A 21,825-nucleotide genomic window follows, 5' to 3' on the forward strand; every position below is an offset into this window, starting at 1 on the left:
TATTAATGTGTTCAGATGTAGGCTCATCAAGTGAAATATTAATTCTTTCTTTTTACAGTTGCTACCCCGCTTGCTGAGCACTTCCCACATTTTATGCATTTATTTCTGATTTTCAGTGTCGATGGTATTTTGCTACTTGTATGTTTACATGACATTCCTCTGGCAATTATTTTGACTAAATCATTCAAAATGTCTTCCAATATCCTTGATGAAATGCTTAGTCGATTATTAATCCAACACTAGAGGCGTAGAAATGGCTGGCAATCTACATTTTATTTCTTCTTTCCAATATGGAAATGATTCCATCAATAATTTGAAGTATTTCCCCCCCCCCCCCCCCCCCCGCACATGTCGAATACACTTCATTACTTTTGGTGCTGATGTAACACAAGTATTAAATGCAGGCATTATGTGTTTTATCATGTTTTGATTACAGAGCTCCTTCAAAGCATTTTGCATCCAATAAGAGTTTGCACAATACATTTAGGTTCTTTTTGCGGGGTCAATTAGTAATTTCCTATTTAAAAAAAAATTGAAAAAGCAGTCATTCAGTGTTGCATTCCCACTCTTGGGAAAAAAAAGACCATGTGAAGTATTAACAGAAATATGGAGGTCTAAACAGTCACAAACCCACAGCTTTCCAAGCTCAACTTCCAATGTTTCCTTTACAATCATGTTTTTTTAAATTTAATTAAAGTGTGAATAAGGTGCTATAGGTCATTAATGATGGAAAGCTGGTCGGCTAAAATTCAGGGTGGTCTTCTTTACTGTGCACTGTTACTGAATAAGAATACTTGTCATGCATGAATGTTTTGCAGAATGCACACTGCATCTCCTGGTACTTGTAAGCGACCTGGAAGGAAAGAAGAGACACAAATAAATGCTAAGGTCGCATAGGATCATAATGTGTTGTTAATGCACATAGGATTTTTTTCTCTCTAACTGATATTGACAGGCCATCACTAGCTATTATTGTACAAATAAATAGAATTGTGCAGAAGAACCAAATTAGTTTATTTTTACCCATTGACAGTTGTAATTGAAAACTGTGTAGCTGTTCATTATCAAAGAGGTCAGCGTTTTATGACTAATTATATTAAATAGAAAAGTCAGAATTGTCTTGTGATTTATCAGAACATGTAGTGAAACATAGATCAATATACTGTACCTCCTGTTTTCACTGTTGCAGAACCTAGCACTTAAACCCCAAGAACAGAGATCTAACATGACCATTCTAATTATGTTTAAATATAATTCAAAGTTGTACTTTATCAGTGGGTTAATGGATCAGTAAACCTGCTCTATCATGGTATTTCAATATAGCAACCCAGTGAGGTGGATAAGTGGAGGGGGGGGGGGGGTTTAAACTAAATAGGCAGGGAGATGGGAATTGTGAAGAAATATTAAAAGAAAAAATCAAGATTAGCAGAGAACTGAGAGACTTGAGTAGTTCTAGATTAAGAATAGTCTGAAACTAAGGTCATAAGAGGGAGGGTTAGTCTAAATGAACATTTGGAGCACATTGGGTAGCAACTAGATTGATCTGCAGGTTATTGGACCATAATTCTTTGGGCAGTCTTCTGTTCTGCTGAACAGTAGTTTATGACTTGATATTAACTCAGTATTAAAAATTGGCTAGTGTGACTCAGCTACCGCATTCTGGCATGGCAAGTTCTGCACTTTGCTACAAATTAAATCAATGGGCTGAGAAGGGATAATATTTTCTGGCTTCTAGTTTTTTTTTGTATTCTTTTCTCAGTTCATTTAAATATTAGTTTCTCGCTGATTCTTCCTATTCCCTTGCGGTTAGTTAGTCTCCAGGGGTCCTGACTGCTATCTCTCAATGTCGTCAATTCACCAATATCAGTCTTCCCTCCAACCTATTTGGCCAGTCCTATGAAAATGTTGCTTACTTGGTCATGAAAGTGTAACGACAGACAGAGCGGGCTAGACAGCCTCTTATTTGGTGACCTTGCCCTAGCAGGTGATCACAAGTATATACAGGGTCCTCCATAATGTTTGGGGCAAAGACACCTTTTCCTTTATTTGCCGCTGTGCTCCACAGTTTTAAATTTATAATCAAAAAATTCACATGGAATTAAAGTGCACATTCCAGATTTTATTCAAGGTTATTTGAATACATTTTAGGTTTGACCATGTATAAATTACACTTTTTATACATAGTTTCCCCATTCTAGAGCACTGTAATGTTTGGGACATTTGGCATCACAGGTGTTTATAATTACTAAGGTATGTTTAATTGCTTCATTGGTGCAGGTATCAGAGAGCTTGGCTTGCTGCTAAGCTTTTGTTCACCTCTGGAGACCGTAATTGTCATTTTTCAACATGAGGACCAGAGTCGTGCCAATGAGGTCAAAAATGCTATTATGTTGAAAAACAAGAATAAATCAGTAAGAGACATTGCCCAAATCTTAGGAGTTTGGAACATCATTAAGAAGAAAGAACTTACTGGTGAGCTTAATATTCCAAAGAAGACCACAACTGCTGATGGCAGCCATGAGAGGAAGTGGAGGACTGGTACAGGGCACCTGTAATGGGGAGACCAACCCCCATCTGAGAAGAAGCAGAAGCGATGACCCACAGGGCAATGACCATGGTGGTGAACCAGTGAGAGGTTCTGCAACTGAAGGAACCACACAGGTGGTGGGCTGTTGGTGACTCAAGGCAAGGAATCCATGCAGGCTGTGGGCCACTGGAGAATGCGGTCAAAGTACTCGAACCAGGCTGCAGACTGGCTCAAAACTGGTTGAAGGAGTACCAGATATTGGAACCAGAATGCAAGAGTGTGCGGAGGGTGGTGAAGGATTCCTCATCATATCGGAGGCTCAGATTTAGAGCTCAGATTGTTGATGATTTGGACTAGATGCTGTGTGACTACAAAGGCTGCAGGAGCAAATCCATGTACACTTGGTGACTCGGGGGGGGTGGGTGTGGAGAATGGTCTTTTGCTTCTCTTTCTCTGATGGCAAATCTTAAAGAAAACAAAAGTGATTTTGTGTAATATGACACTGTTTTTATTATGGCAATAAATTTAAAATCTTGAATCTTGACCTGCTAAATTTCTCCAGCACGTTTATGTATTGCAATACTAGCTCAGTGACTGCAGACTTTCCTGTTTGAGTTAAACTTGGAGATTCTGGTTTGCAGGTTTTTCTTCCTTCTGCCAAAAGGTGTGGGAAACAGTTTTGACCAGGGTGATTGAGTCCTTTAATACAGACCTAGCTGCAATGGATGAGAAGTCAGAGCCTTTGGTAGGGTTGGTTAGGTATTCTACCTGGTTCTGTATTGTTTTGAATTAGCAGACCAGACTGTAATGCAACCAGCCAGTATACTTTCCACAGTGCATATGTAGAAGTTTGACAGAGTACCTGACGACATTTCAAATCTTCTCAGACTCTTTAAAAAGTCGATATGGTGGTGTGTCTTATTCATGGTTCCCTTATGGTCCTTTTACACTGCCCTTAAAAAAAACTGCCTTTTAACTGCTTCACTTACCTGTGTGAATGCAACAAACATGGGATGGGTGTGTCATTTTCATCCCAGTAATTGCTCAGCAAGGTAGGTAGTATCAGAGCCAATGCATTTGGCATTGGCACCTGTGTAAAAGGCTTATCTACCTTCCCAGGATACTGACATTGCTGTAATGCATAGCTCAGTGGTTAGAGAACTGGTTTTGTTAACCAGGGGTTGTGTGTTTGTTCCTCGCTGGGGCCTCATTTCTGTGAGGGGTGCTGGACAAAGTGGCAACTCTCTGTCTTCCTTACGGTAGGCAAAGTTAGAGTTTCATGCATGTTACATTTTAAAAGTCGTATTACATAACAATAATGGAACCTTTAACCTCTAATGCTGCAGGTCCCACTGGGATGATGGGTTCCTACATAAAAGGTCACACTGACCTGGCTTTTTTTGTGTGAACGACCCAACCTGGCTTCAAACACGGCTGTTTACCAATTAAATGGGATTGCTGTGTAAAAGGGGTATAATGTGCTGGCTCCAGGAAAGGTCTTTGAAATATAGACTCCAAGGACCTGAAGGTTCTGACTTTCTCCACCTCCCTCCTATCAATGCAGATAGGTGTGTGGTCACAAATAATATTTACTAATATGAAATAATTATAGTTCCTAATCAGTCTATTAGCTTCTACACTAATCAAGGATATAGTGATCAGCATGGGTAACTGGCGGATCAAGTATAACATGATGCAAGGGTTTTAGTGGATAAGGATGGAAAAGGAACTAAATAAAAAGTGGCCATTTCATACTAGTCAGTTCAAGAACTATATATTTTCTAGCTGAAAATCCATTGCTCTTTCCTGGCAATCCATTGTGGCGGTATTTATCAATCCCCTTGTCTCCATTGCATCATTTCGGACTTTCTGGACCCAATTGATCATGTTTACCTCGCAGTATTGCACTACACCACTTCCCCACAACCCAATCACAGCACTACTCAGCCCACTTCCAACAGCCGCATGGGAATTTTGCCCATTTCTTTCGATCTCCTATCCAAGTTCTGCAAGCATAGAGCAGGTTGCATTTCACCCAATCCATGCATTTTTGAACTTTGTTGTTGTTAAAGCAGAAATGATTAAAGCTTTTCACAATAAAGGGATGCATTCGGAAATTCCTGTCACAGTGGCTTGAACTATAACAAACAAAAATCAGTTTAGAGTTGGGGAGGGAAGCTGGGTCTGAGGAATTTAGAAAAAGGGCGGAACAGAACTGAATCTATTTTCCAAAAGAACAGAGAGGTAAGGGCTGCAAATCTTTTTTCAAGAGTTTTGATGTCGAGATAATAAGCATCTACATACACTGACTCGCTGAAATATGATGTGCTTGTCAGCCAAAGAGATCAAGTAAATGCTCCACCTCAATATTATTTCCATGACACCTGACTATAACCATACTCAATATCAGGCAATGAAAGATTTCTAGCACATTTTAATCAATGTAACTGCCTTTGTCTTGAAATCTAAACTGAGACAGAAAATGATTAAAAAGGCACTCTCAAATGAAATAAAGTAATCAGTAATAGCACATGTAAAATCTGGCAAAACATAAAAATCTGAAATCTTCAGAAAATACATAGAGACATATCTAGTCACAGTGGTCAAAGTTAAACATTACCCTAACCTACCCAAGCTTTTCTTGTATTGCTTATCATTCAAATGACTTTAAAGCACACAACAGACAATACCCCAAAATCTCCTTGAACAGTTATCTAACCTGCCTTCAGAAGCTCACTTAATCGTTCAAGGCAAAACTGCCGACATGAAAAAATGGGATTTTCATAAGACAAGCTATTTAACATTCTCAAAATGAATTGATAAAATGTTGGGAACTTTGTAAAGAAATTTTACTTGCTCCTGGTACAAAATGGGAGATAATGAATTAAGAGGTTGTATGACAAGCAAATCAATTTTACTGCCCATTGAAGTCATGAGCAAAAAAACTGTTGCAAAGAGGCAAGCTGCCAATTCATTATTACTTGTTTTATTTCCCAAGGAAAATATCACTCTTTCCAATTCCATCCCTTTCTTGTTTTGGAGTCTTTATGGTGTATGGAGTGAAATATAGTTAATTCCAGTAATGTCTACTTTTAGTAGATTTTAAATATGTAATATTCAGCTAAAGAACATATGATAATAATCCAAAGAAATAATAAAATCATTGGGCCATGTCATACCTGATTCCATTCTTACTCACACCACGAGACATGGCCAAAATAAAATTTATTGTAAGTTTCACCCAATGGCATTTTTCTAAGAATCAAAACTTTCCTATAAGTTTTTAAGTTAAAGAATCTTGATAAGTTTAATTAAATTGTTTTGGGAGCTGCAATGACCTTGAAGGGAGTAGTTGCAACATTAAATGATTCTTTGTTAATGTTGGCTATGTAATAATGACAAATTTAAACTGGCCATGCCAACTATATCTTTAATAGAAAGTCATTGTTAGCTCTCAAATGTAAATTTACAAAGACAAGGTAGATCTTATGGCAAAATTACATTCTGCTGATACACAAGCAAATTAATGTGTCTGTGGCTTTATTGTTCTTGCTGTTTCTAAGTTAACCCATCAGAAGTGACAGGGAACACACGATTTATCTTCAGATATATGGCTGAGTGTGGGGAGAGCCGGGCAAATCAAAACAGAATGCACATCAGAAAAATGTAGCAGTGTCATGAGGAGAAATCTGAATGTTATAACCCATTTAGAATCCAAATTTGATAACACCAAACCTTATTTGGAAAACCCTTATGCTTCTCTGGGTTTGCAGAAATCATCTTGGGGGAGATCAGCTTTAATTAATTGATAAGAATATATTTTTTTAAAAAAAGCATCACTTCCAACATTTAAATTATTGTAATACCCATTTTTTTCATATCACCAGATTCACAATTAACTTATTCTGCTTAATGAATATGCATTTTTATTTTTATTTATTTGGGCAACTGATGAATTCATTACTATCCAGGAGGGACTAAATATTCTTACTAATATGAGATTTAAATTAGTGGTGAGTTGCAAACAACAAAACATCGAGATTTTTGAGCCACTTTCTGAAATTGTGCTCATTCAGTTCTAACATCCGCTTTCAAAATTCAATTTAGTTTGTCTTTGATACAATGGAACTTAATTGTGTAAAAATACAACATGTATATCAATTGTGGAAATATATATTTTGCTATTATATCTAAAATATTTATTTTTGTTGTATCTGCTGCTTTACGAAGGTAAATTTTGTTGGAAATAATGCTTTGAGAAGGTGGTCATGCCCAGAATAAACGTACCCAAGTAATGATCTGGAACCACTGAAATTCACCTCCTGCTACAATTGCTTCACAGCAGATACAATTTCACTGGCTGTCTGCTCAGCTCTGGATTACCTAGATTCATCGACTACAGCTCAGCTTTCAACAAGTACCGACAAACAAGCTCTGAAACCTGGGTCTCTGCACCTCTCTCTGCAACTGGATCCTTGACTTCTTTATCGGAAGACCACAGTCAGTACAAATCAGAAACTGACAATCAGCATAGGCTCACCTCAAGGATGTGTGCTTAGCCCACTGCTCTACTCGCTCTACACTCATCTCATGACTATGTGGCTTGGCACATTCAAATGCCATCTACAAATTTGCCAATAACACCACAGATATTGGCAGAATCACAGACAGCAATGAGGAAGTGTACAGGAGGAAGATAAATCAATTTATTGAATGGTATCACAACAACAAGCTTGCACTCATCAGGAAGGGGAAATCAGGAGAATGCAAACCAGTCCTAATTGAGGGGTCAGTAGTGGAAAGGGTTAAGAATTTCAAATTCCTGAGAGTCAACATCTCTGAAGATCCATCCTGAGACCTCTATGTCAATGCAATCATGAAGAGGGCTCACCAGGAGCTATATTTAGCGAGGAGTTTAAGAAGATTTGGTGCATCACTAAAGACTCTTGCAAGCTTCCACAGGTGTACAGTGGAGAGCATTCTGACTGGTTGCACCGCTGTCAGGTATGAAGGTGCCGATGCACAGGACAGGAAAAGACTGTGAACTCAACCAGCACCATCGTGGGCATGTCTTCACTCCATCGAGAACATGGACAAGAGGCGGCATCTTAAGAAAGCAGCCTCTACCCTCAAGGACCCTCACCACCCAGACCATGCCTTCTTCACACTGCTGCCATCACGAAGGAGATACAGGAGCCTGAAGGCAAACACCCAACAATACAACAACAGCTTCATCCCCTCTGCTATCAAATTTCTGAATGGATAATGAACCACGGACACCTCCTCTTTTTCACTAATTATTTTTTAATGCAATTTATAGGAATATTTATACCTACATTAATGCTGCAAAACAACCAATTTTGTGACATGTTCGTGACAATAAATTTAGATTCTGATATAACATGATTCTTTGGAGCGTTCTTTTTGTGCTTGCTCACTTCAAATGGTAATTAGCACTTTCAATTATATTCAAAGTATGCAAATAAAATTCTCAGATTTAATTACCTCATCCCCATTTTCTGAATCTTTTAAAGTTGCCAGATTGATTGGTTGAAAACACTGATTTCTTGGTGTAGGGGTTATCTGCAAACATGATTTGTATGTAGAGCATTACCTAAGCAAAAAGAAAATAAAAATTATTAAGACTTTTCTGCTGTTCTCTGGAAAATATCAATGTGAAATAGGCACTTGGTAATATTTCACCACTACTAAACGCTCACTATTTATCTTCCAATACAAATTCTAAAGTAAAATTGATGCACCATCAATAACTTTAAAGGCTAAAAGTTGTAGAGAAACTGATAGTCTTTTATTCACAGCAGAATGGAGGCACATCCGTGCTGGTCGACTGTCCTGGACTGAGGAAGGGTCTGTGGCACAGTCACCTTTATTCAGGGGTCACTGGGAGATGCCTCAGGCACCGTCAGCAAGGGGCATGTCCTAACACAGCCAAACAGTGGTTTAGCACAAAAATATAATTCAGAAGGAAATTAATAATGCTGTCAAGATAATATATGATATCACTAGTTTTATGAAATTTTAAGGTGGGACCTTTAGGCCTTATATCCACATTAGTGATTTGGCTAAACGCAATCATGTTCAAGATTCCTGAATTGAAGCTTATCACGTATTAGAAGTGATGATGGTACAATTTTGGTGCATAGAACGTAGAACATAACATCACAGTTCAGTCCCTTCTAACCTCAATGTAGTGACAAATTATATATTCCTGCTAAAAAATAATACAAAACCCTTCTAGCTTATAACCCTCTATTTTTCTTTCTCATGTGCCTGAATAAGAGTCTCCTAAATGTCCCTAATGTTTAAGCCTCCACCACTATCCCTGGCAAGGCATTCCAGGCACCCACAGCCCTCTGTGAAAATAAAACTTACCTCTGATGTCTTCCCTAACCTTTCCTTCCTTCACTTTGTACAGATATACTCTGCTGTTTGTTACTTGTGCCCTTAGAAAAAAGGTGCTGGCTGTCTACCTTCCCTATGCCTCTTAGAACCATATAGACCTCTATATGTCACCTCTCATTGTCTGTGCTCCAAAGAGAAATTCTGGTAAGTCTCCTCTGCACCCTCTCCACACCCTTCCTATAATGAGGTGAGCAGAACTGAATGCAAAACTCTAAATGTGGTATCACCAGAGATCCATTGGCCTTCTTAACTATCCTATCAACCTGTGCATCAACCTTGAGAGATGTATGGATGTGGACCTCAAGGTCCCTCTGTTCCTCCCCACTGTTAAGTATCGGTTGATCAACCCTTTACTCAGCCTTCAGGTTTGACCTTCCAAAATGCATCACCTCAAGCAGGTATGGGAATTTTAAAATCAAAGCATTTCTTAAAAAGGTACCAGTGTTTTCCAGCAAGGCCAAAGATCAATCAGCATGACCTTAACCTGAAAGGATTCCATTTTAAAATGCTATGTATCTTTTCTTCCATTTATCATGTATACTTTGTAGGTAACCTGTTTATACAGACACCATTAATCCAATAATCTTGGATTTCTGATCTTAATTTAAAAATTTGGGCATATAACATTAGTGGGCTGCAAGAGAAATGTTGCTACTCAAAAATTATTATCACGTAAATGGTGGACATATAACTAATTGACATTTTCTGGAAGAAATGAAACTAAATGCTGGAAACATGGAACAGGGCTGGTGAGAGTGTGGAATGGGCTACCAGCTGAAGTGGTTAATGCAGGCTCAATTTTAACATGTAAAAAGAATTTGGACAGGTACATGGATGGGAGAGTTATGGAGTTATGGAGGGTTAATGGACTGGGTGCAGGTCAGTGGGACTAGGCAACAAAAATGGTTCAGAACAGACTAGAAGGGCTTGTTTCTGTGCTGTAGTGTTCTATGGTTCTGTGTGTACACTGAGTCAGGTTTTTTCGCATTGTCAATAAGTGTTAATGCTGCCTTGCCTACAGGAAAAATAATTTCAGAGTATATTCTGACAATAAATCTGAAATCTGAAGGTATCAGCAGATCTGCAACTAGAGGCAGAGTTAATTTTTCAGATCAAATATCTTTCAATATCAATGGAAATGAGAAGTAAAGTTAAAAAAAGAAAGTTGTTGATTCAGGCAGGTTGGAAAGAGAACTGAAATGGAGAGTATTTTTGACCTAAACAAGATCCTAGAATCAGTAAACAACATTGTCGGTATTATGTAATTGTGTTAGCCAAAGTAATTATTCAGGTTAAATAACTTGAATCATTCAGGATGCTCACTGTCTTACCAAGTACTGAGGGCTTAATTTTTATTTTCCATCATGTGATCAGGACTCCTTGAGGTAATGAGTCTGGCTTTATTTGATTATCTTTGTGACACTGCTGGAACTGTCTCATCCCCTGATTGATGTCAGATTTCAAAATCTTCACCAGTTGGTGCAAAGGGAAACTGCCAACATGATATGCATGGAAGTATCACAATTGTAATTTTTCCATCATTGACTTTTTAATGAGCTCTGAACCTTTCCAATAATTTAAAATTAGCTGCAATTTTTTTTTTATAGCTTCACGAATTTGCGTGTCGTCCTTGCGCAGGGGCCATGCTAATCTTCTCTGTATCGTTCCAATTTTAGTATATGTGCTGCCAAAGCGAGCACATCTTGGTTTTTATAGTCACATAACTGTTTGGATGTTGGTCAGTGACCAGTTACTGGCCACAAATCATTATCAGTTCAATTTAAAAGTGGGAATTCTCTACTAATTAATCATTAAGAAAACAGACAGAGGGACTGGAAATGTCCTTCCACAATCAAGATTAGCCATTTTAACTCTGACACTGAACCTTTCAGGTGTTAGATAGCTTTCTAACCATGATGAAATGTGCCTTTCTATAAATATTTTTGCTTATTTTTGTTGAGAATTCCTGCCATTAATTCCAGTTTTCCACCCTGACTTTAACCACAGTTACTTGTTGTTGTTGTTCCATTTCATACTGCTTTTATAGCCTTTATGCTAGGCCAGCTAATGCTTTCTGTATATGTTGCCAAGTAACTCCTTTAAATGCTTTTACTTTCCTTTTAAAATATTTTTATTGAGTTTAACATATCAGCTTACAACAAAAGAAAGCCCATAACAAATCATTTGTATACATGTAAGCACACAAATAAGAGTTAGATGAAACTAAGTTGAGAATTCCTTAATAAACATGAGAAACAATAATTTGAAAAGATCTGTCCAACTATGTTAAACCCATTGGCTGGGTTAAGCCAAATTTAAAAAATTGTGGAAAAAAAGAACAAAATCTAATCTACCCCAGACATCAGACAGTGAATCTCTGGATAATTCTTAATTCTTAATAATTCTTAATAATTCTTAATAATTCTTAATTCTTCCAATGATTAATGAAATTCTAAGAACGGGCCCCACAACTTTATAAATTGAAATTTTCTATCTTTAATATTATATCTAATTTTCTCCAAACTTAAATAGGATATTACATCATATAATCACTGTGTATGAGTAAGGGATGAATCATCTTTCCATTTCAATAAGATTGCTCATCTGGCTATCAATGTGGTAAAAGCTAAAACTATTTCCTGAGATGCAAACGTAGATTTATCTGGGTCACGAGAAAAACCAAATAGAGCAATTAGCGGACAAGGTCCTAAATTAACTTTAAGAATCAGTGATAAAGTTTGGAAAATGTCTTTCCAGAATCTCTCTAAATTTGGGCACTCCCAAAACATGTAGATCAATGAAGCTTCAAATATCTTACATTTCTCACATAGTGGATCGATATCGCCATAAAAATGAGATAATTTAAGTTTGGACATATGTGTTCTATGTATCATGTTGAAATATAATAAGAATTGCCTTACACAAAATGAAGAATCATTAATCAAGTTGAGAGTAGAGTACCAATTTTCAACTGAAAATATTATGTTTAAATCTCGTTTCCAATTACTTTTGATCTCAGCCATGGAGACTGATTTTAAATTCAATAAATTATTATAAATACATGATATCAATCCACCATGAAAATAAAGAAGCAAGTTAAAAAATAGATCAAGAATATTAGTATTTGAAATTCGCGGGAAATCAGAAAGCTTAGACTGATCAAATTTGTCTAATTTGTAAATATCTAAAAAAATCTGTTAGAAAGATTATATTTGGCTGATAATTGTTCACAAGAGGCAAAAGTATCTTGAATAAAGAGATAGTTAACATTCTGGAGGAGTCACGTGATGGAGTAGTGGCCGGTAGGAGAATACCAGCCCTCTCCAGAAAAGAAGACAAAAAGTGAAGGAAAAGCAAAGCCCCAGATACACAGAACACAACAAAGAAAATGGCACCCAAGAAAGAAAAACCAAAAACAACGGGGAAAAAAAGGAAAGATGTCGGAAGAGAAAGGAGAAGGCCTTACCTACACGAAAAAGCAGGGACCTACCGTGGAAAGAGGACCACACTCTCCGATGTTAGTGGAGACACCGCAGGGTCGTGATCTCCCGACCGCGGGACTGCAAAAATGGCTCACTGAGCCAAACAGAGGTGCACAACTATGCACAACAAGGACAAGGAGAATACTGACGGGAGGGGGGGTACCAGCTGTGGAGTGAAACTACACAGCATGAACAGCTGAGAGATGCCTGACAGCAGGGCTTCCAGCTGGAAGAAAAATAAAGCAAGGGGAAAGGGAGGGATGAGAAAGAAAAACAGAAGCAGGAGGCCCAAAAGATAACCAGCCAAGAAGAAGAGGACCAACATCAAGAAGCCATGAAAAAAAACACCCAACAAACTGAGACAAGCAGCTCAACAAGGAAGTCAGAAGAGACACAGATACAAGGAAGAGAAGTAGAAGACACAAACCCAAGAGCAGACACAGAAGAAGAAGAAGAAGAAGAAGAAGAAGAAGACCAAGCTCTGTACAGAGGAATAGAAGGTAAAATGAATGGACAGTACATAGATTTTAAAAAATTTCAAGAACAAATGAAAGCATTAAAAGAATGGTTGACACTAGAATTTAGTGAAATGAAAAGAAAAATGAAAAGTACAGACGAAAAAGTGAGTAGAATAGAGCTGGTCATAACAGATGTAGGGAAAGGATTAGAAAATGTGGAAGAACGTGTAATGGTGGTAAAAATTGAAGTGAACGACTTAAAAAGTAAATTGGAAGAAAATGACAAAAAAGTTATAGAAACACAAGAGTTGTTAGCTCAGAAGATGGATATAATGGAAAACTATAGTAGGAGAAACAATTTAAAGATAGTGGGCCTTAAGGAAGATGAAGAAGGCAAAGATATGAAAGAATTTATAAAAGAATGGATCCCAAAAGTCCTGGGAATGCCAGAAATGCAGGAAGGAATGGAAATAGAAAGGGCACACAGAACATTAGCCCTGAAACCACAGTCACAACAAAAACCAAGATCTTTTTTAGTAGAGTTTCTGAGATACACAACAAGAGAAAATATATTGGAGAAGGCAATGAATAATATTAGAAAAGACAAAAAACCACTGGAGTACAAAGATCAAAACATTTTTTTCTACCCAGACATAAGTTTTGAGCTCCTTAAGAAGAGGAAGGAGTTTAACACAGCAAAATTGATCCTATGGAAAAAAGGCTATAAATTTATGTTAAGATATCCAGCGGTGCTTAAAATAGTTATCCTGGAAAAGCAAAATGGACTGTTCTCGGATCCAGAGAAACCACGAGAATTTTCAGAATGCCTGCAAGACAGAAAGAGAGATGAAGAGATGTAATAAGAATGAAGAATGATGACAAACTACATATAAAGATATAAAAATAATGTACAAGTAAGAACTAAAGCAGGGAAGAAAAGGGAAGTAAGGGAGAAAGTGGGGGAAAAAAGAGGAGGGGGTAAAAAAATAAAAAGAAAAAGAGAAGAAAAGAGGGGGAGCTTTGTTTTAATGAGAAGATAAAAGTCTTTTCTGGAGGGGGTTGGGTGGGAGAGAATAACAGTCACTGCAAAATCAGTTGACACTTGTGTGATAGTACAGATCTATCACCAATGTACATAGTGTATATAGTTACTGTATCTAGACTGTGCTTACAGCGATTGGCTGAGAGCTAAGCCACACCTATTGTCTGGGCCTTAAAGGGTGTGTCCCTAGCCAGGTCGGATCATTCCGGACTGGTCGGCCACCTGTGAAGAGCTCCGGTCTTTTGCTAATAAAAGCCTTGGTTTGGATCAACAAGTCTTTGGTTCTTTCGACGAGCTCTACAATTTTATTAGCAAAAAGAATTTTTTTTGAAAGGGATGGAGCATTTAACTCGGCCAGAAAAACTTGATATCGACCCACAGTCAGCTACAGCCTTCAAAGCCTTTAACTTCTGGCTGCTGAACTTTGAAAACTTCCTGAGATTCATTCAGGTAGAGGAGGATAACCAGCGTCTAACAGCATTGCTGTCTATGGTGTCCTTGAGAGTCTACGAGAACATCCAGGATGAGACCACTTACACCGCAGCCATAAAGGTACTGAAAGGACTGTATGATCAACCGGTGAACAGAGTTCATGCCCGGCTCGTGCTTGTGTCGAGGAAGCAACAGCCCGGTGAGTCCAGCAGGGCATATTTACAAGTATTAAAGGCATTGGGCAAGGACTGTAACTGTGTGGACAAAACTGCTGCCGAGATCACAAATGATCTCGTCCGGGATGCCTATGTGGCTGGGCTCAGATCGAATGAAGTGAGGCTGCGCTTGCTCGAACAAGGGGTAGAAAAACTAGAGGACGTGGCCCGGATTGCAATCACAATGGAGGATGCAGCCTTAAAGTCCACCGAGCTCTCTAGGGACTGGACCCCTCGTTCTGATGTGAGTAGAGTGCCCTTCTACCCTACCCCTGACGGCCTGTCGGCTGCTGCTACACTGCCCCCTGCGAACCCAAAATGTTATTTCTGCGGGAGGAACAAGCACAGCAGGTCCCAGTGCCCAGCAAGAAAAGCCAGGTGCCAGAAGTGCCTTAAAAAGGGCCACTTTGCTGCAGTCTGTAGGTCTAAAATGGCCGCCAGCAAACACAGTGCCTCGTGTGAAGCCCAATCGCCGCTATCCCATTCAAACTCTTCTTCCGTCCGGATAACTCCCACGTTATCAAAGCCACCCGCCCCTTCGAGCGTCTTAGCGTAGACTTTAAGGGACCCCTACCGTCGACCAACCGTAATACCTACATCCTTACGGCCATCGACGAGTACTCCCGCTTCCCATTCGCTGTGGCCTGCCCAGACACCACTGCCACCTCAGTGATACAGGCCCTTCACAGTATTTTCACCATCTTCGGGTACCCCAATTCCATCCACAGTGATAGGGGGTCCTCATTCATGAGTGCAGAGCTGCAACAGTACCTTCTGGAGTGTGGTATTGCTTCAAGCAGGACCACGAGCTATAACCCACGCAGTAATGGCCAGGTCGAGAGGGAGAATGCCACCATATGGAGAGCGGTTACACTGGCTCTCCGGTCTAAAGGTCTCCCCACCTCTCACTGGCAGGAGGTTCTCACTAGTGCCTTACACTCCATCCGCTCCCTCCTATGTACTGCAACAAATGCCACCCCCCACGAAAGGATGTTCCTTTTCCCGAGGAAATCCGAATCGGGAACCACTGTACCGGCATGGCTCACCGTCCCTGGCCCCGTCCTTTTGCGACGCCACGTCCGGCACTCAAAGAACGACCCCTTGGTCGACCGAGTGACTCTACTCCACGCGAACCCACATTACGCATATGTGGAGTTCCCAGACGGGCGGGAGGACACTGTTTCGGTGCGGGACCTAGCTCAGGACGCGGTAGACCCAGCAAACCCCCCAACTCCTTATGCTCCAGGCCCCGTGCCGCAACAGAAGGACCAACAGCACCCCAATGACCCGGGCCACCCTGCCGACAAAACGACTGGGGAATTGAGTGACGGAGCAGTCGCACCCGACGAGCCCGCTGGCGACACCACTCCAGCCACCCCAATCCCGGCACCACGGCGGTCACGCCGGATGGTCAGACCCCCTGACCGCTACAGTCCTTGACCTACCCCTTCCTTTTCATTCTCTCCCTCGTTTTTGTTTTTTTTTCCCAGGGTCAATTCTCCAAGAAGGGGTGAATGTGATAGTACAGATCTATCACCAATGTACATAGTGTATATAGTTACTGTATCTAGACTGTGCTTACAGCGATTGGCTGAGAGCTAAGCCACACCTATTGTCTGGGCCTTAAAGGGTTGTGTCCCTAGCCAGGTCGGATCATTCCGGACTGGTCGGCCACCTGTGAAGAGCTCCGGTCTTTTGCTAATAAAAGCCTTGGTTTGGATCAACAAGTCTTTGGTTCTTTCAACGAGCTCTACAACTTGCGAACAGGTTCGCAAACCGAATGGAGAGGGAAGTTGTGGTTGCCCGGCAAGAGACAAGGGGTGACTCAGAAGTGGGGGGGGGGGGGAGACACTTGGGGTTAAGGGAATTTTAACTGTGGGAGTGGTTGAAGTATTTTCTGTTTTAGAAGTGTTGTCATACATTGAGTTCAAAAAAGGAAAACTGAAAGATGAAAATGGGGAAAAGGGAAAGGTGGTGGTGAGGAAGCGGAAATGAAATGTAAACAGAGTATGAGATGGCCATGTCGAACTATATAACTATAAATATTAACGGAATACATAACCAAATCAAAAGGAAAAGGCTATTAAATTTACTCAAAAAAGAAAAAAATAGATATAGCATTCATGCAGGAAACGCATCTAACTGAAGTGGAACACAATAAATTAAGGAGAGACTGGGTACGGCACGTGACGGTAGCATCATATAACTCAAAAGCCAGAGGTGTAGCTATATTAATCAATAAAAATGTACCAATCAAAATAGAGGAGGAAATAATAGATCCATCAGGGAGATATGTAATGATAAAGTGTCAGATAATTCAGAACTCAGGAATTTGGTCAATATATATATGCACCTAATGAAGAGGATCAAAAGTTAATGCAAGATATTTTTTGAAGATTGTAGATACATAGGGGAATGGATTGGTAGCAGGGGACTTTAACCTAAATTTGGATTCAAAGATGGATAAAATTGGACAAAAGACTAGTAAAAAGGACAAAGTAGCTAAATTTATGGTTAAATCAATGCAGGAAATGCAACTTTTGGATATATGGAGGAGGCCACACCCAAAGGAGAAAGAATATTCATATTATTCGAGTAGACATAAAACATACTCAAGGATTGACATGTTCCTTTTGTCAGCCCATAACCAAGGGAGAGTTAGGAAAATGGAATATAAAGCTAGATTGTTATCTAATCATTCAACCCTGTTATTGTCAAGAGAACTGGAGGACATCCCACGAAGAACATATGGATGGAGATTAAACTCCATGCTACTTAAAAGAGAGAAATTTAGAGAATTTATTGAGTGCCAAATTAAAATGTACTTTGAAATAAATATGGAATCAGTGAAAGACAAATTTATATTATGGGATGCAATGAAAGCCTTCATCAGAGGGCAGATAATAAGTTATGTAACTTTGATGAAAAAGGACTACAATCAGGAAATAGAACAGCTGGAAAGGGAAATAATAAGTACAGAAAAAGAACTAGCAACAAGGGAAGATACAACAAAAAGAAGAGAATTGGAGGACAAAAAAAATAAAATATGAAACACTACAAACATATAAGGTGGCGAAGAACATAATGAAAATAAAGCAGAAATATTATGAGCTAGGAGCAAAAAAACGCACAAAGTACTAGCTTGGCAGCTTAAAACAGAACAAGCTAAAAGAATGGTATTGGCATCAAGGAAAAAGGACAAACAAATTACATATAACCCAACAGAGATCAATGAAAACCTCAAGGAATTCTACGAACAATTATACTGAACTGAGAACGAAGGGAAAGAAGACAAAATAGATGAGTTTTTAGCTAAAATTGAACTCCTGAAATTGCAAGAGGAGGAGCAAAACAAATTGATAAAACCATTTGAAATAGAGGAAATACAGGATATATTAAAAAAGCTACTGAACAATAAAATGCCTGGAGAAGACGGACTCCCAATAGAATTCTATAAAACATTTAAAGAGTTGTTAATTCCTCCTCCCCTGGAAGTAATGAACCAGATAGAAGAAACACAAAACTTGCCAGATTCATGTAAAACAGCAATAATTACAGTGATACCTAAGATGGGGAAAGATCCACTAACACCAGCATCGTATAGATCAATATCTCTACTTAACTCAGATAATAAGATAATAGCAAAACTATTAGCAAACAGATTGGCCGACTGTGTACCAAAAATAGTAAAACTAGATCAAACTGGATTTATTAAAAAAAGATGAACAATGAACGACAATGTCTTTAAGTTCATTAACTTAATCCATGCAGTACAATGAAATAAGACGCCAACAGTGGTGGTTGCTTTAGACGCAGAGAAAGCCTTTGGCAGGGTAGAATGGAATTATTTATTCAAAGTATTACAGAGGTTCAACCTACCAGAGAAATATATTAATTGGATTAAAGAGTTGTATAAGGGACCATTGGCGAAGGTGACAGTAAATAGATATATAATTGAACCAATTTAAATTAGGCAGGTCAACTAGGCAGGGATGTCCACTATCTCCCTCACTGTTCACTTTAGCAGTAGAACCATTGGCAGAAGTGATTAAAAACAGAAAATAAAATAAAAGGGATAAAAATAAAAGAGAAAGAATATAAAAGCAGTTTATTTGCAGATGACATCATAGTATACTTAACAGAACCAGAATTATCAATAAAAGAATTACATAAGAAATTGAAGGAATATGGAGAAATCACTTTTATTTGCGTTGATCTTGTACCCCGATAAGTGAAGCCATGCCAATGAATAATCCAGATTACACAGTTTAGAAAAGAATCACCATTTAAATGGCAAACACAAGCTATCCGATACCTAGGTATTAGATTAGATAATAATCTAGGCCATCCTCCCGGATCGGGGCCGCCGTCGCCTACCCTTCGCCCGGACCGGGGCCGGATCCGGGCAGGAGCAAGGGGGAGACGGCGGCCCCGGCCTAAGTCGAGTGAGGCAGGTGGAGGCCCCGATCCGGGCAGAGAGTGGGAGGCGGCGGCCCCAGTCCAGTCACAGGGAGAGCTGCGGCGGCCTCGGCCCCGGTCCGGGCAGTATGGACCGACCTAGGAGGGGAGGCAGGCCCCTCCAGCCCGGGTAAGAAACCTCCATAGGAGAAGGCCACTCCGATATAAAACCTACGACCCAAGGACCTCGCTGCCACGTCCCAGCTTGCTTGGCCACGGCACACGAACCATGGGTGTAAAGGGTGGGGCCAGTACTGCGCGCACTGCACTCCACCTAAAAGCTCCTTTGCGCAGGCCCGAGGACAGGTCCACGTCCTCCCCCTCCACGTCCTCCCCCTCAAAAGATGCTCACAAACTCAAGCTAGCATGCTGGAACATCAGAACCATGCTAGACAAGGCTGACAGCCACCGACCTGAATGTCGGTCTGCCCTCATTGCACATGAACTCCTCAGACTTGACATCGACATAGCCGCTCTCAGTGAAGTCCGCCTGGCAGATGTAGGGAGCCTCCAAGAACGCGGCGCAGGCTACACACTCTACTGGTCTGGCAAGCCTTCGGATGAACGACGCCTATCTGGTGTAGGCTTCATGGTCAAGAGCTTCATTGCCTCCAAACTCGAAAACCTTCCGACAGGCCTCTCAGACCGAATCATGTCCATGCGACTCCCCCTTCAAAACAAGCGTCGCGTTACCCTCATCAGTGTCTATGCTCCAACCCTCCAGGCGGAACCAGCAGAAAAGGACAAGTTCTACACCGACCTGCGCAACCTCATCCAACGCACCCCTACAGCCGACAAGGTTGTCATCCTGGGCGACTTCAACGCTCGTGTCGGCAAAGACTCAGAAACCTGGCCAGGAATCCTGGGCAAGCATGGCGTCGGCAAGTGCAACGACAATGGGCGCCTCCTGTTGGAGCTCTGTGCAGAACAGCGGCTTGTCATTACAAACACCCTTTTTCAGCAGAGGGACAGCCTTAAGACCACCTGGATGCATCCCAGATCCAAACACTGGCACCTCCTGGACTACATCCTGGTGCGAGAAAGTGACAAACGAGATGTGCTCCACACCAGGGTCATGCCTAGCGCGGAATGCCACACTGACCACCGGCTGGTTCGCTGCAAGCTCAACCTTCACTTCAAGCCAAAGCCCAGGAACAGTAAAGCCCCCAGAAAGAGGTTCAATGTTGGAAACCTACAGTCAGACGAAGTGAGAGGAAACTTCCAGGCAAACCTCAAAGCAAAGCTCGACGATGCAACCCGCCTCACGGACCCGTCCCCTGAAACCCTCTGGGATCAGTTGAAGACTACCATACTGCAATCCACTGAAGAGGTACTGGGCTTCTCCTCCAGGAAAAACAAGGACTGGTTTGACGAAAACAGCCAGGAAATCCAGGAGCTGCTGGCAAAGAAGCGAGCTGCCCACCAGGCTCACCTTACAAAGCCGTCCTGTCCAGAGAAGAAACAAGCCTTCCGTCGCGCATGCAGCCATCTTCAGCGCAAACTCCGGGAGATCCAAAATGAGTGGTGGACTAGCCTCGCCAAACGAACCCAGCTCAGCGCAGACATTGGCGACTTCAGGGGTTTCTACGAGGCTCTAAAGGCTGTGTACGGCCCCTCACCCCAAGTCCAAAGCCCGCTGCGCAGCTCAGACGGCAAAGTCCTCCTCAGCGACAAGATCTCCATCCTCAACCAATGGTCAGAACACTTCCAATCTCTTTTCAGTGCCAACCGCTCAGTACAAGATTCCGCCCTGCTCCAGCTCCCTCAACAGCCCCTAAGGCTAGAGCTGGATGAGGTCCTCACCCTGGATGAGACATATAAGGCAATCGAACAACTGAAAAGTGGCAAAGCAGCAGGTATGGATGGAATCCACCCACAGGTCTGGAAGGCTGGCGGCAAAACTCTGCATGCCAAACTGCATGAGTTTTTCCAAGCTTCGTTGGGACCAAGGAAAACTGCCTCAGGATCTTCGTGATGCCACCATCATCTCCCTGTACAAAAACAAAGGCGAGAAATCAGACTGCTCAAACTACAGGGGAATCACGCTGCTCTCCATTGCAGGCAAAATCTTCACTACGATTCTACTAAATAGAATAATACCTAGTGTCGCCGAGAATATTCTCCCAGAATCACAGTGCGGCTTTCGCGCAAACAGAGGAACTACTGACATGGTCTTTGCCCTCAGACAGCTCCAAGAAAAGTGCAGAGAACAAAACAAAGGACTCTACATCACCTTTGTTGACCTCACCAAAGCCTTCGACACCGTGAGCAGGAAAGGGCTTTGGCAAATACTAGAGCGCATCAGATGTCCCCCAAAGTTCCTCAACATGATTATCCAACTGCACGAAAACCAACAAGGTCGGGTCAGATACAGCAATGAGCTCTCTGAACCCTTCTCCATTAACAATGGCGTGAAGCAAGGCTGTGTTCTCGCACCAACCCTCTTTTCAATCTTCTTCAGCATGATGCTGAACCAAGCCATGAAAGACCCCAATAATGAAGACGCTGTTTACATCCGGTACCGCACGGATGGCAGTCTCTTCAATCTGAGGCGCCTGCAAGCTCACACCAAGACACAAGAGAAACTTGTCCGTGAACTACTCTTTGCAGACGATGCCGCTTTAGTTGCCCATTCAGAGCCAGCTCTTCAGCGCTTGACGTCCTGCTTTGCGGAAACTGCCAAAATGTTTGGCCTGGAAGTCAGCCTGAAGAAAACTGAGGTCCTCCATCAGCCAGCTCCCCACCATGACTACCAGCCCCCCCCACATCTCCATCGGGCACTCAAAAC

At 41.1% G+C, this 21,825-nt stretch overlaps 1 long non-coding RNA gene and 1 other non-coding gene across 2 annotated transcripts in view; both read right to left on the bottom strand.

The window, feature by feature from the left end:
* Positions 1 to 346: 346 nt before the first annotated feature.
* LOC138760160 (uncharacterized) overlaps positions 347 to 21,825 on the bottom strand; it is a 32,054-nt gene continuing 10,575 nt past the window's right edge. Inside the window, exons 2-3 of the long non-coding RNA XR_011355474.1 lie at positions 8,033 to 8,141; positions 347 to 853 (exon numbers count right to left, since the gene is read on the bottom strand). This is a non-coding gene — a long non-coding RNA (uncharacterized lncRNA). The remainder of the gene's footprint in view (positions 854 to 8,032; positions 8,142 to 21,825) is intronic.
* On the bottom strand, positions 10,544 to 10,650 carry LOC138762539 (U6 spliceosomal RNA). The gene has a single exon (XR_011356947.1). It is a non-coding gene; the product is annotated as a U6 spliceosomal RNA (small nuclear RNA).

This window comes from Narcine bancroftii, chromosome 4, assembly GCF_036971445.1.
Source record: "Narcine bancroftii isolate sNarBan1 chromosome 4, sNarBan1.hap1, whole genome shotgun sequence".
NCBI classification, from domain to species: Eukaryota; Metazoa; Chordata; class Chondrichthyes; order Torpediniformes; family Narcinidae; genus Narcine; species Narcine bancroftii.